Consider the following 16,467-nt stretch of genomic DNA (forward strand, 5'->3'; position numbering starts at 1 on the left):
GATAAAGAAATGTATTTATGGGAATAATATATTTTTTTCTTTTCTTTATTTAGGATTTTTTTTTTATTATTATTTTTTTACACATGTGGAATTTTTTTTTTTTTACTTTTTTACTTTGTCCCAGGGGGTGACATCACAGATTGGTGATCTGACAGTTTGCACAGCACTCTGTCAGATCACCGATCTGATTCACAGTGCTGCAGGCTTACCAGCGCCTGCTCTGAGCAGGCTCTCGGTAAGCCACCTCCTTCCCTGCAGGACCCGGATGCCGCAGCCATCTTGCATCCGGGACCTGCAGCGAGGAAGGAGGTAGGAGACCCTCGGAGCAACGCGATCACATCGCGTTGCTCCGGGGGTCTCAGGGAAGCCCGCAGGGAGCCCCCTCCCTGCGCGATGCTTCCCTATACCGCCGGCACACCGCGATCATGTTTGATCGTGGTGTGTCGGGGGTTAATGTGCCGGGGGCGGTCCGTGACCGCTCCTGGCACATAGCGCCGGATGTCAGCTGCGATAGGCAGCTGACACCTGGCCGCGATCGGCCGTGCTCCCCCACGTGAGCGCCGCCGATCGCGCTGGACGTACTATCCCGTCGGTGGTCATACGGGCCCACCCTACCTCGACGGGATAGTACGTCCAATGTCAGAAAGGGGTTAGTTATGTATTAATAAAATTGATTTTTTTTATTGATTATATTCTGTTGGAATCTCTTACTGTCTGGTGGCAATCAGGCCACCTACAGACATTTGTTGATATATACCTTTCATTAGTATTTGGTACCATTGCCCTTAAACTAAATGACTTGGGTCAAACATTTGGGATACCATTCCACAAGCTTCTCGCAATAGTTGGTCAGAATTTGGGACCATTCCTCCTGACAAAACTGGTATAACTGGATCCAGGTTTATAGGTTGCCTTGCTTGCACCTGCCTTTTCAGCTTTGCCCATAAATTTTCAATAGGATTGAGATCAGGGCTTTGTGCTGGCCACTCCAAAACATTGACTTTGTTATCCTTAAGTCACTTTGTTACCATTTTGGCAGTATGCTCCGGTTATTGTTCATTTGGAAGACCCATTTCCACCCAAGATTTAACTTCCTGGCTGATGTCTAGAGATTTTGCTTCACTATTGCCACATAATCTTCTTTTCTCATGATGTCATCTATTTTGTGAGGTGCACCAGTCCCTCTTGCAGAAAAACAACCCCACAACATGATGCTACCACACCCGTGTTTCACAGCTGGGATGGTGTTCTTAGGCTTCCAAGCTTCTCCCTTTTTCCTCCAAACGTAACTATGGTCATTATGCCCACAAAGTTAAATTTTAGTTTAATCAGACCACAGGGGATTTTGCTTTTGACCTTGGGTTGACATGCATATGTCGGACCAAAGCACGTTCATCTCTGGGACACAGAACCCATCTCCCTCCTGAGCGGTACGATGGCTGGACATTCCCATCTTGTATGTACTTGTGTATAATTGTTTGTACAGATGAAAGAGGCACCTTTAGGTATCTTAAAATTGTACCCATGGATGAGTCAGACTTGTGTAAGTCCACATTTCTCTTCCTGATATCTTGGCTGATTTCTTGAGACTTCCCCATGATGCTACACAAAGAAGCAATGTGCTTCAGGTGTGCATTAAAATTCATACAGAAGTGTGTCTCTTATTTACTCAGATGTTGCAAAAAAAAACCCAGAAGCTTCCAAACACATGACATCATCATATTGGCAGACCAGAATTGTTTAAAGATATAGTAATCTTAGTGTATGTAAACTTTTGACTTTACAGTAGGTAATATGAATGCCTTATAACATTCTCTCTCTCATTATTCTGGCATTCGGAAAATAATTTTGGTAATCCTAAATGACCTAAAATGGGAAATGTTTATTGTGATTTCATGTCTGATGTCAAAAACATTCATATGTGTCTTTTTATATAGTGTATGTAAACTTTTGGTTTCAACTGTGTGTGTATATATATATACACAGTATGTGTGTGTATATATATATATATATATACATATATATATATATATATATATATATATACACATACTGTATATATATATATACATATATACACACACACACACACACACACACACACACACACACACACACACACACACACACACACACATTTCTCACTAAATTAGAATATCATCAAAAACTTTATTTCAGTACTTCAATACACAAAGTGAAACTCATATTATTCTGGATATCTGTCAAGCCTGCAGTCTTCCCCATGATTGTGGAGGTACTGAAACAGACTAATGTACCTTTTAAAATGCTTTGGAAGCTTTTGCAGGTGTTTTTCTTAATTATTCTAATTTACTGAGATGACGACTTGAGTTTCCATTGGCTGTAGGGAGGGAAAACAGTCCACCTCTCGGAACAGTGTCTGGGATGCTGTGGTGTCTGCTGCATGCAATGTTAATCGTAAACAGATCAAGCAACTGACAGAATCTATGGATGGAAGGCTGTTGAGTGTCATCATAAAGAAAGGTGGCTATATTGGTCACTAATTTTGGGGGGTTTTGTTTTTGCATGTCAGTAATATTTATTTCTAAATTTTGTGCAGTTATATTGGTTTACCTGGTGAAAATAAACAAGTGAGATGTGGATATATTTGGTTTTTATTAAGTTGACTAATAATTCTGCACAGTAATAGTTACCTGCACAAACAGATATCCTCCTAAGATAGCCAAATCTTAAAAAAAAACACTCCAACTTCCAAAACTATTAAGCTTTGATATTTCTGAGTCTTTTGGGTTGATTGAGAACATAGTTGGTGATCAATAATAAAAATAATCCTCTAAAATACAACTTGCCTAATAATTCTGCACGCAGTGTATATAATATACGAGTTTAACTTTTTCTATTGACAAACAACTATATTAACTTTTTGATGATAGTTTAATTTAGTGAGAAGCACTTGTATATACACATACATACACACGTATATACACATACATACACACACACAACCTGCTGTATACATAGAGTTAGAGGGGAGAGCTCTGGAGGGAGAAATGATGGAAGAGATATGTCTGCAGAAGCTTGTACAGAGGAAGTAAGTCCGGTGGATGTAATCCTGTCGAAAACACGCAGCGGGAATATAAAGTCAAATAAATGTGATGTCATATTAGATTTCAGAGCTAGGAATTCAGGGAGAATCTGATGCGACATCACAGAAAGTTGGGAGACCCTCAGCCAGAGATCATGTGAGCAGAGCAACTCAGGTTACAGAAAGATTTGGGAAGCAAGGTATAATTACAAAAGAGTCCATCTGTGGCAGTTAGTTTACAGTAGTGTTCAAAATAATAGCAGTGTATTGAAAAACATGAGTTGATCACAAAATCTTTATACTAGTTTCTATTTCCATGCATTGGGAACATTGCACACTGTTTTCTAATTCACATCATGAAGAGAAATGTATATAGTTTTTAACTACTTTACAGAAAATAACAAAATAACATTGGGCTGTTCTAAAAAAAATTGCAGTGTCTGCACTTGTCTTTACAAACTCACAATATGTCCTTTTTTGTGGATTTAGCATTCCTGTGAATCACTAACCTAATATTTAGTTGTATATCCACAGTTTTTTAGATCTGCTTCACATCTATGTTGCAGAGAGTCAACCAACTTCTGGCTCCTGTCAACTGTTATTCCAGCCCAGGATGCTTTCACTACATCCCACAAATTTTTGGCATTTTTTGGCTTTGCCTCAGAAATAGGATTTTTAATGTCACCCCACAAGTGTTCTATCGGATTAAGGTCCGGGGATGGGGCTGGCCACTCCATAACCTCAATTTTGTTGGACTGGAACCAAGATTTTGCTCATTTACTGGTGTGTTTAGGGTCGTTGTCTTGTTGTAACACCCATTTCAAGGGCATATCCTCTTCAGCGTAAGGCAACATGACCTCTTCAAGTATTTTTATATATGCAAACTGGTCCATAATCCCTCGTATGTGGTAAATGGGTCCGGCACCACAGTAAGAAAAACGTGCCCATATCATGATGCTTGCACCACCATGCTTCACTCTCTTCAGAGTGTACTGTGACTTGAATGCAGAGTTTGGGGGTCGTCTGACGAACTGTCTGTGGCCCTAGGACCCAAGAAGATTAATTTTACTTTCGTCAGTCCACAAAATGTTTTCCCATTTCTCTTTAGGCCAGTTGATGGGTTCTTTGGCAAATTGTATCCACTTCAGTACATGTCTTTTTGCTAAGAGATTAGCTTCACACAGGCGTCTTCTGTCACATTACTCACAGATAACTTGAGACTGTCTTTGATCATCCTGGAGCTGATCACTGGCTGAGCCTTTGCCATTCTGGATATTCTTCCATCCATTTGAATGGCAGTCTTGTTTTCTTCCACGTCTCTCTGGTTTGGCTTTCCATTTTAAAACATTGGAGAACATTGTAACGGGACAGCCTATCATTGTCTACACTTCTTTTAAGTTTTACCCTCTCCAATCAACTTTTTAGTTTCAATAATTTTATTTTCAATAACATAGTAATTGAACAACACTTTCCCTTACAAGGGAATTCAATAAGAAAAAACATACATATATTAACTCAAATTCAAAGATACAAATATGACAAGACAAGAACATGGGGAGACATAAAAGAGGGAAAATGGGGAGGGTAATGAGATGCTGCACTTTATTTCGTGATAAGCTGTAGTATATTTACCAGACAAGGTTATACTATGTTCCATTTTATGAGTTCTGCCCCCCACCTCCCCGCACCCCACCCCACGCCGGCTCGACCCCAGTGTCATCAGAATCTCCCACAGGATAGAGTCTCAAATAGATAGAGTCAAGGTTTGTTCAAGATTTAAGTTCGTGTTAAGATCTATCCACGGTTTCCAAATCTGGTAGAAGGTTTCCCACACATCTTCCCTAGTCGCATGTATACGTTCATATAAGAGGATTGAATTCATTTTATCTCTAACTGTCTGGACAGAGAGAAACGGCGACCTCCAGCTGGTAGCTATATGTAGCTTAGCAGCCATAAGCAGTTGGCCTATCAGCTTGTGGAATTTATTAGTGAATCCAGGGTATTTGGCTCCCAAGAGGAATGTGGCCGGGTCAGGTTGTATTGTCCCGCCATACATTTGTCCAATTATTAATCCTACTTCCTGCCACATAGCCGAGGCTATCGGACATTCCCACCAAATATGCTTCATATCTCCCACTGCGCCACATCCTCTAAAGCATTTATCTGAAATGTTGGGATATATAGCGTGAAGTTTACTTGGGACTTGGTATGTTCTGTGTAAGACCTTAATGGATGTCTCTGCCAGGGAGGCTTGATGACTGCCCCTGGAAATTGTGTCACAGCATCGTCTCCAATTTTCCAAAGTTAGTTGGAAACCTAGATCTTCCTCCCACTGTTTCATGTATTGCAGTTTGTCAACACCATGTGCTGCATTGAGGCATCCGTACAGCAGAGAAATAGTTCCCCTTCCCAGTGGGTCATCCATGCATCTCTGTTCAAAGCCAGTCGCGCGAAAAGGGATTTTCCGTTGTAGAAACTGTTCCGCAAAATGGAAAACCTGATAGATACGGAAGGTTTCGCTAATGGGTGGGCTGTATTTATGGAGGAATTCTTGTCTAGATAAAATTATATTAAAGGGTGAGCAGAGGTGCTTTAGAGTAGTAATTCCGTTTACTTTCCACCAAGCAAAAGAACGTGGGTCAAGTCCTGGTGGGAACATGGGGTTGCAGAAGAGGGGGGTCAGTGGGGCAGACCCAGATTGGAGTTCGAATTTAAATCTTACTTTCCTCCAAAGGATCAGGGAATGTGCTGTGAAAGGTGCTGTGATGTGTAGACTCTTTGGTAGTTTTTGTGTGGACCACATAAGGCCCGGCAAGGAAAACGGAAGTAGAAGGGACGATTCCAGGTCAACCCATCTCGGAACACGGTTGACAGCGCAGGCATTAGTCAATTGGGCTAACTGAGCCGCTTTGTAGTACAGTGTGAAGTTAGGCATGGAAAGCCCCCCCAGTCTTCTATGTATGAACATAGTTTTTTGACGGATTCTGGGTTTTTTCCCCTGCCAGATAAATTTTGAAATTATAGAGTGAACCTCGTGTAGGGTCTCATGGGGTAATGATATGGGGAGAGAGCGGAATAAGTACAGAAATCTAGGCAAAGAGACCATTTTAATTGCATGCAATCTGCCCAACCAGGTTAACTTCATGGCAGACCATCTAGTTAAGTCAGCTCGGAGATTTTTTATTAATGGGAGATAATTCCACTTAAATAGGGTCGACTTATGAGAGGTAAGGTTGACACCGAGATAAGTTATATAGTGTTCATTCTTTGTAAATTTAAACTGGGAGATAATATTTGTTTGCATGTCCTTAGTGGTGTTAAGGAATAGGGCTTCGGATTTGTCAACATTAATTTTGAGTCCTGAGATCGACTCAAATTTACGTAAAACTGAAAATAAATTTGGGAGAGTGGTGAGTGGGCTAGATAGAGTCAACAGTAAATCATCTGCAAATAAGCTTGCCTTATACTGTGCGCCAAGTCCTCTAGGCCCAAGTATGTTTGGGTTAAGCCTTATTGCCTCGGCTAGTGGTTCCATGGCCATGGCAAACAGGGCTGGAGAAAGTGGACAGCCCTGCCTCGTCCCCCTTTGTATGTTGATAGGAGTAGGTTTAGTTGACGGGAGTTTCAGATAGGCTGTAGGACTGTCGTACAATAGTTGGAGGCATGAAATAAGGGTGCGAGGGATGCCAAATCTGGAAAGGACTTCAAATAAATAGGACCATGAGACCGAGTCGAAAGCTTTTTCTATGTCTAAAGCTAATAGTAGTAGGGGTTGCTTATGGTAGTTTGCTGAATGTATAATATTTAGATTTCTTCTAATATTATCGGGACCTTGTCTATTAGGTATAAACCCCACTTGGTCACGGTGGATAAGGGTGGGTAGAAATTTGTTGAGCCTAGTGGTAATAATGGATGTAAAGAGTTTGAGGTCAACATTTAGCAATGATATAGGTCTATAATTCTTGGGAAGGAGATGGTCTTTCTTTGGTTTGGGGATTACCGTCACATGGGCAATATAGAATTCAGGGGGCATCTGGGTGCCATTTAGTAGAGCGTTACAGTAAGTTTTAATGTATGGTATGAGGATGTTTGTAAATTTCTTGTAATATAGCGCCGTGAGGCCGTCAGGTCCGGGAGCTTTGTTTTTTTTTTAGGTTTTTAATTACTGCAGAAATTTCATCCTCAGATATTGGTGCATGCAGTTGGTCTATCGAGGAGTTGGGAATTTTAGGTAATTTCAATTCATCTAGGAAGGAGGATAAGGATTGTGGTGAAGAAGTCTGTGGGGAGGTATATAGTTTTTGATAGTAGTCTCGGAATGTTTCGTATACTATATCCGGGTGCGCGGAAATTTTGCCTTTGGAGTCTTTGATGGAGGTGACATTATTTAAAGATTCTCTGCATCTGAGTCTACGTGCCAACATGCCAGAAGGTTTATTTGCATATTTATAAAAAGTTGACTTGGTCCATGTTAACGCTCTCTCTGTTTTGTTTGTAAGAATAGTGTCTAATTGTTGCTTAGTGTCTCTGATTTGTTTAATCAGAAAGAGGGAAGTGGTGGCCTGGTTAGCAAGTTCGAGTTTCATAAGTTTAGTCTCTAAGCGCGTTTGTAATTCAGATCTTTGTTTCTTTTTATTGGACGCAATTTTGATTAGGGAGCCAGTAATAAATTTTTTATGTGCCATCCACACTACTCCAGGAGAGGTGTCATCAGTGGAATTAGTCTGGAAATACAGTCTCAACTCCTCTTTAATTTTAGAGAGTATAACAGGGTCAGTAAGTAAGGATTCGTTCAGTCTCCATTCGAATAATTTAGAAGTAGTGACATTGAATTTAAATGTTGATAGGACAACATCATGGTCAGACCATGATGATGGAATATGACGAGAGAATAGGACAGATGGGATCGTTCTTGCAGTAGTTAAGTGTAGGTCTATTCGAGAATAGGACTGGTGTGCAGGTGAGAAGTATGTGTAGCCCTTTATAGGACCGTTTAGTTCCCTCCATACATCGACCAGGCAGTTGTCTTTTATTAGGTGTTGGATTTTCTGTTTGTCAGCTTTTGTTAAATCCGATCGCTTCTGAGCGCTGCTATCTAATTTAGGATTAATGATAAAGTTAAAGTCGCCGCACCAGATAAGGTGGTCGTACGTAAGAGTGGCTAGTTTTGATATAATTAGCTGGAAGACCGATCTCTGAGAAGATGCGGGTAAATAGCTATTAACAACGCAAATTGTCTGATTTTGTGATGTTCCAAGAGTAATAAGGAATCTGCCCTCTGAGTCCGAATGTGTGCTGATGAGCTGAAATGGGAAGTTATTCCTAATGAAAGTGGCGACACCTCTCGTTTTTTTATCCCAGTTGGACATATAGTGTTGTGAATATTTGGCATCAAAGTGCTTAGGGTGGGAGGAGGTGGAAAAATGGGTCTCCTGGAGACAAATAATGTCTGGTGCGTGTTTTAAGTAATCAAGAAAGGCTTTCTTACGTTTAATGGGTGAGTTGAACCCTCTGACATTATGAGAAATAACATTACACATTTTTCAGTGAATATTTACCGCTGAAGAATGAGGAGGCTAGGGTAGGAACCAGAATCGTATTTCCAATTAGCAAACGTTGAATTGATTGGTAAGTGCAGTGATGATCTCTGTGGGAAAACAATAGGAAGGAAACAGACTGTGGGGAGACAAAGACAAACATAACAGTTAATAATAACAAACGGATACCATATCCGAGAAGTATGGCGATCTGGTTTACCATATTAAGTGGAGTACCAGGTGTCGCCAAGTTTAGGCAGCATGTTGTAGACCCGACATTTAGGCCCTTGGTAGAGTAATATATGCAGAGGGGAAAGGGATAGGAAGAAGCAGGAGAGAGGAAAAAGGAAGAGAAAAAAGAAAAAAAAAAAAAAAAAAAGGGGGGGGGAGGGAAGAGGGAAGGGAGAGGGAAGAGGGGAGGTAGGGGGGAGGAGGGAGAAGAGGGAAGGGAGGGGAGAGGGGGAAGAGGGAAGGGAGGGGGGAGGGGGAAGAAGGAAGGGAGGGGGAAGAGGGGAGGGAGGGGGGAGGGGGAAAGGAAGGGGGGGACGGGAAGGAGAAAGAGGGGGGTAGGGGGGGAAATGGGTGAAAGGGGGAAGAGGTGAGGGGGTGGGGTAAGAAGGGGTAGGGAGAGGAGAGAGGGGAAAAGGAGGGAGAGGAAGAAGAAAAGGAGGAAACTGCAGTATGGGAATTATTTGGGAGGAAGTAGGGGGAGGTCAGAGCAGAGTAAGGTAGGGGAAGGATAGGATCAATTAGGGATGCAGTAATCTGATGGGCCACTTACAATTAATGTCAAAATAGAATATCTATATGAACATTTAGTATACAACTACTAACTCTGGAGGGCAAAGAGGAGAGGCAGGAAAGAGCCATCATCCTCTTCCCCCTCAACTCCAGGAGCAATCAGGATAAACAGTAACGGCCTGCTCCGCCCCTCGGAAATCAAGATGGATGATCTTATAATTTGGACATATCAGACGACCCGTGCATTTTGGCTCCTTGTTCTGGGAGTGTTTTGCCATTCTCTTGATGGTCTTGGTTTTCTCTGTGGCATGGCTGAAGTCTCTATAGAAATCGGGATCCCAGCTTTAAGCATGGCTTGTTTCCCTTCTTCTAGTGTACGGCAGGTGTACTGTTGAGAGTTATATGCAAAGATGAGGGCAAAGGGGAAGTTCCATCTGTATTTGATCTGAGCCGTCTGTAAGGCTGATGTTACTGGTTTGAGGGATCTCCTACTGGCAAGGGTGGTTGATGCGATATCCGCGTAGATATGTACTGAAGATGGTAGTCCCGGCAGGTCTGGATTTTCACGTGCAGCATTCAGGATTAGATCTCGAGCCTCCTCATAATGTAGTTTTAGGATCACATCCCTGGGTATATCATTATTGCGTGGTCTGCCCAGGGCTCTATGGATTCTGGTGATATGTAGCATGGACTGATCTGTGTCAGGGAGCAGCGCGGTGAGGAGGGCAGTAGCAGTGTCTTTGAGAGCTACAATATTTTCGGGAAGTCCCCTGATTCGCAGATTACCCCGACGTGATCTGTTCTCATAGTCTTCGCATCGGAGTTCCAGTTCTGCGACACGTTCTGCGTGTAGTTTGAGGGTTTCGCGATCTTCTTCTAAGGCATCTGCAGTGGCGTCCATCTTTTCCTCCAGGGCCACCGTACGCTGCATAATATCCTGTATCTGAGAAGAGATCTTCTGCATGGCTGAAGTAAGCTCAGATCGAAAAGTCTCTTGCAAGGATTTGGTAAGGGTTGCCGTGGAGATCGTTGTCTCCATATGGGGACTGGTCTCATCTTGGTCCATTATATCTCCTGTGTTTCCCGTAGAGACCGAGGGAAGAGGAGTCGTAGTAGTCATCCTGGAAATGCTGCTACTCTGAAGAAGGTCTGCAATATTGCGGCCTGGTGTTTATGTCGCACCTCCCTTCTTAGGCATCGCCAGGAGGGTCTCCTGAGGAAGCAGTGAGTCCAGTTGCGGTGTGCTTGGCGTAATTCAGGTGCTGATTAGGGCCTAAATAAGTAAGTCGGGTAGCGGAGATCAGCGAGATATAACTATCATCGCTGAAAACCGCACATGCGCCTCCAAGAAGAGGATTTTTTAGATAATCCTCATAGTGTGCACAGAATTAAAGCTCAACATGGACACTAGGTGTCACTATTGTAGCAGTGGGGGCAAACAGTGGCTAGCTGAGTCCTTCTTGTATATTATAACATGTACTTCTAGTTCCGAGATTGGGCACTAGATGTCGCTAGATGTCTGTCAAGTAGTGGAGAAAATCAGTCTAGGAGATAGTCCATTTCTCAATGCAGTAAGAAATTACTGTAGTAATTGAGTTGTAGCTGAATATAAACAAAAAGGTATGGGAGAGCAGGAAATGAAGTGCAATTATGAGCTGTGGGTAAGGGAGGGTCTCAGCACCAAATATAGTTCTCTGTATTAGTGTACACCTAATTTAATGTGTGCTCTGGTCATAAGCAGTTCCCCCAGTCTCTCAGCCACCAAGTAGATGGGTATGGGGGATCAGGAGACAGCGTGTAGAATGTAGCTATAAGCTGCAGGTGGAGGATGATCTCAGAGCGGCACAGCTCGCTGGTCAGGCACGCAGGGGTTCTCCCTGTAAAATGTGGCAGGTCCAAGATGGCGCTGGGACTGGCGGGAAAATCCCAGATCTCACGCCGTCGCTGTCAGGGAAGTGCCAGAATAGAGGGGAATGGGGCAGCAGGAGTTAGTGCGCAAGCATAGGCTGCAGGTGTGAGGCAATCTCAGCCAGACTCAGTTCCTTCACCCAGCGTGCAGGGACCCTCTCCACACCACGCAGTCCGGTTAAAATGGCGCCAGGACTGGCGGGAAACTCCCAGCCCTCACGTACCTCTGTCAGGGATGTGTCCAGGACAGTTCCCGGATCGTCAGGAGAGAGGAAAACCGTCCCAGAGAGCGAGCCCACACCACAAGTCTTCACACACTGTGCTCCACTACACCCGCCGACAGCACTGAACGGAGCAGAGGTCAGGCAGCTGCAGCAGTAGTCCAGTTCGCCTCAGGGCACCGCCAGAAGCGACAGGTCAGAGGGGGAATCACCGCAGGTGAACGGAGAGCAGTGTGAGCGTTCAGCTGTAGCAGGGAAGGGTGCACGGGGGGGAGGGTAGCTCGTACCTCTCCGTGTCCTCTGAAGGCCGGTGCAAGCACACACAGGGAACTGCTAAAGAAGGCAGCATCTCAGTCCTCACTTCTTCTCACATCTCCATGCCTGGGCACCGTTTTGAAATGTGATCCACCGATCTCCTGTGAGCTGCTCCAGAGCCAAATACAGCTATATATCCGTCAGGAGGGTTATTTTGACTCTGTTTTTTCTATTAAATTCAATGAAAAAACTGATGCTGTGCAGGAGCTCCAAGAAGATGCGACTGCTCCCCTCCACAGCTAGGCCACGCCCCCTCCAATCAACTTTTTAATCAAAGTACGCTGTTCTTCTTAACAATGTCTCGAACGACCCATATTTTTCAGGCTTTCAAGGAGAAATGCCTTAACAACATATCTTGGCTTCACCCTTAAATAAGGGACAACTGATTCACATCTGTTTCTTCACAGAATGATGGACCTCACTAATTGAACTCCACGCTGCTATTATTTTGAACACAACCCCTTTCAATTAATTATTCTAATACACAGACTCAAAAACCTGCAGATAATGAATGCTGAGTCTGTTGGTTTTCTTACCATCTACTGTAACTGGTAAATAATTTGCCATGTGGTAATATAATTTATACCAAAAACAGTGATTAAACTGCTTAGTCATATTGGACTGCTATTATTTTGAACAGTACTGTATATGAGAGGCATCTAAAGTAATGGCCAACCCCTTTAATGTGCCTACCTATCTCTCCTATATTGATTTATTTATATGCCTGTCAAGAAATACAGCAAAATGGATGGACTTATAATAATTATTTTATTTGAATAGCGCCAACATATTCCGCAAAACACTTTACATTTCAGAGGGGATTTGTACAGACAATAAAAGACATTACAAAATAACAATAATCCCATTAATCAACAGATACCAAGAGGAGTTAGGTCCCTGCTCGCAAGCTTACAATCTATGAGGACATAGGGGAGGCATGAATGGTGGATGATAACAATTGCTTGTAATGTATGGTCCAGCCATCAATGTAATACAGTAAATAGGATGTTCATGTGAACCAAATTAATGGAAATAAGTGTTCAAAGCAATTTAAACCAAGGCATCTGATGTGGCGCCTACAACTGTTCAAATGATACTAGGTTTGCCATTTGAAAAATGTTAAAGCAAAAGGACACAAAACATTCAAAAAACATAGCTGGAAAAAGGTAGCCATATTTACTTACACAGGTCACAAAACAAATGCACTTACAGGCCGCAGCAGCCCCCTTGATAAAGGTGTAGGCAAAAGAAGTGAAAAATACTGATGAAACAACCATTTCTGAAATAAGGCTATGTTCACACGTTGCGTTTTTTCTGCAGCCAAAACCTGATCTCTTGGCAGTAAAAAAGCTGCAGACAAAAGGCAGGTTTTACTGCCTTTTTTACTGTGTTTTTTTAGGATCCCAAACTTCAGCTTTGCTTCCACCATACAAGCTTGAACAATGTAAGGTGTTAGGCCACCAATGCAAAAAAAAACCCATAAAACATTTTTTTGGAAAAGAGGGGAATTTGATCAAATTATTTAGTGGAAAAAAGATTATGCCTGAGAAAATAGTGACTATTCTGAACAAAAAAGTTCACGACTTCATGAAAAAATACACAATTGCAAATGTAAAAACAGGGGGATGAGTTGAATTGATTGGGAATAGTTTTATAGGCATAAGCAATACATTTTGTAGGTCAGGCACTATTTACTATCTCACATTGGTGGGCCATTGAGTTGCTCAGGTATTGTTCAATTTTTACTTTCACACATTTCACTAATTTAATTAAAGGGAATCTGTCCCCCCCCCCCTCCTCCAGGGAAATACATGATCTATTAATATGGGCATACAGGTAATAGAAATGTTACACTAGTCCTACCTGTATGCCTCATATTAATGGCTTTATTGCTGAGAAATGTTATATTCTTTCTTTATGTTAATAATTTCTTCCGGGGAGTGCAGTGCCTAAAAGAAATACTTTCTTCCTCTCTTCATTGTAATACTTACCCCCTTCCCATCAGCATCATTTACGGCCCTGGAATTCTGCACTCCCTCAGATATACATACCTTATCCTCCCTTCTTTGGGCATTGCATTCAGGGATCTTCTGTGTACCTCTGTGACCTCTGATGTGCACGCCCCAGAGCTTAGAAGAAATCATTAACCCCGGAGGTATTTTCGTTTTTGCGTTTTCGTTTTTTGCTCCCCTTCTTACCAGACCCATAACTTTTTTATTTACCGTGGAAACCTTCAAAAAGAACCTGAAGACCTTCCTCTTCCGACAAGCCTACAACCTGCAGGAACCACCAATCGACCAAACCACTGCAAGACCAGCTCTACCCCCACCTAATGTATTCTCACCCATCTCTTGTAGATTGTGAGCCCTCGCGGGCAGGGTCCTCTTCCTCATGTACCAGTCGTGACTTGTATTGAATAAGATTATTGTACTTGTTTTTTATTATGACCCCTCCTCACATGTAAAGCGCCATGGATTAAATGACGCTATAATAATAATAATAATTAGCATAAAGAAAGAATATAATATTTTTCAGCAACAAGACCATTAATATGAAGCATACACAGGGTCGGACTGGCCCACCGAGGAACCGGAGGCTTCTCCGATGGGCCCAGACACTGACAGCTGCTGGTATACAGGGCTGGCAGCTGCCTAGGGCCCCTGCTCCCCCAGCGGCACACTGCGCAGCCAGTGAGTGGGGGGGAGCAGTAGGTCACAGGAGGCAGGAGCTGGCTGCTGAGGCTAACCCTGTGCCCGCTGCTAAAGAGAAATGAATATTCACTGCTTTCCATGCCCATGGAGGGCACAGGTTGTGGATGGCTTTGTATGTTTAGGGTTTTGAACTGGAGTCTTTGGGCAATGGGGAGCCAGTGAAGAGATTGACAGAGGCTGGGGAATAGCGGGTGGACATGTGAATTAGTCAGGCAGCGGAGTTGAGAACAGATTGGAGGGGTGCGAGAGTGCTAGAGGAGAGGCCACAGAGCAAGAGGTTGTAGTCAATCGTGAGATGATGAGAGCATGGATTAGGGTTTTTGCAGTTTCTTGGTTGAGGAATGTACGGATCCAGGAAATATTTTTGAGTTGAAGTCGGCAGGATGCGGAGAGGGCTTGGATATGTGGAAAGAGCTCAGAGTCAAGGATTACCCCCAAGGCAGCAAGCTTGTGGGACTGGGGAAGAGTGGGCAGCCATTTACTTTAATGGATAAGCCCATGGGGGGGTCAAGTGAGATGGCGAAAGATGATGAATTCTGTTTTGTCCATATTAAGTTCCAGAAATCTAGCGGAGAATAAGGATGAAATAGTGGACAGACATCTACACAGATGTAGATCTGTGTGTCGTCAGCATAGAGATGATACTGAAAGCCGTGGGACTCTGAGCTGTCCCAGGCCGAAGGTGTAAATAGAGAAGAGCAGGGGTCCTAGAACTGAACCTTGTGGGACTCCGACAGATAGGGGACGAGATGAGGAGGGGGTGTGTGAGTGGGAAACGCTGAATGTCCGGTCTGTTAGGTATGATGAGATTCAAGATAGGGCCAAGTCTGTGATGCCAAGAGATGAGAGGGTCTGTAGTAATAGAGAGTGGTCCATTTTGTCAAAGGCAGAACAGAGGTCCAGGAGGTGGACAGAGTAGTGTCATATTAGCGTTTTCTTGGTGGTCTTGTATTTATTTCTATGAAGCTACATAGTGGGCCCCAAGAATGATTTTCTCTGGTGGGCCCAAGGTGCTCCAGTCTGACGCTGAGCATACAGGTAAGACTAGTGTAACATTTCTATTACTTCTATGCCCATATTAATAGGTCATATACACTCACTGGCCACTTTATTAGGTACACCTGTCCAACTTCTTGTTAACAATTTCTAATCAGCCAATCACATGGCGGCAACTCAGTGCATTTAGGCATGTAGACATGGTCAAGACAATCTCCTGCAGTTCAAACCGAGCATCAGTATGGGGAAGAAAGGTGATTTGAGTGCCTTTGAACGTGGCATGGTTGTTGGTGCCAGAAGGGCTGGTCTGAGTATTTCAGAAACTGCTGATCCACTGGGATTTTCACGCACAACCATCTCTAGGGTTTACAGAGAATGGTCCGAAAAAGAAAAAAAATCCAGTGAGTGGCAGTTCTGTGGGCGGAAATGCCTTGTTGATGCCAGAGGTCAGAGGAGAATGGGCAGACTGGTTCGAGCTGATAGAAAGGCAACAGTGACTCAAATCGCCACCCGTTACAACCAAGGTAGGCCTAAGAGCATCTCTGAACGCACAGTGCGTCGAACTTTGAGGCAGATGGGCTACAGCAGCAGAAGACCACACCGGGTACCACTCCTTTCAGCTAAGAAAAGGAAACTGAGGCTACAATTTGTACAAGCTCATCGAAATTGGACAGTAGAAGATTGGAAAAACGTTGCTTGGTCTGATGAGTCTCGATTTCTGCTGCGACATTCGGATGGTAGGGTCAGAATTTGGCGTAAACAACATGAAAGCATGGATCCATCCTGCCTTGTATGGAGCATCTTTGGGATGTGCAGCCGACAAATCTGCGGCAACTGTGTGATGCCATCATGTCAATATGGACCAAAATCTCTGAGGAATGCTTCCAGCACCTTGTTGAATCTATGCCACGAAGAATTGAGGCAGTTCTGAAGGCAAAAGGGGGTCCAACCCGTTACTAGCATGGTGTACCTAA

General features: G+C 43.3%; 1 protein-coding gene across 1 annotated transcript in view; it reads left to right on the top strand.

The window, feature by feature from the left end:
* LOC143767410 (uncharacterized) overlaps positions 1-16,467 on the top strand; it is a 599,249-nt gene that overhangs the window by 422,917 nt on the left and 159,865 nt on the right. The window lies entirely within an intron of this gene.

The sequence above is a fragment of the Ranitomeya variabilis genome, chromosome 4 (genome assembly GCF_051348905.1).
Source record: "Ranitomeya variabilis isolate aRanVar5 chromosome 4, aRanVar5.hap1, whole genome shotgun sequence".
NCBI classification, from domain to species: Eukaryota; Metazoa; Chordata; class Amphibia; order Anura; family Dendrobatidae; genus Ranitomeya; species Ranitomeya variabilis.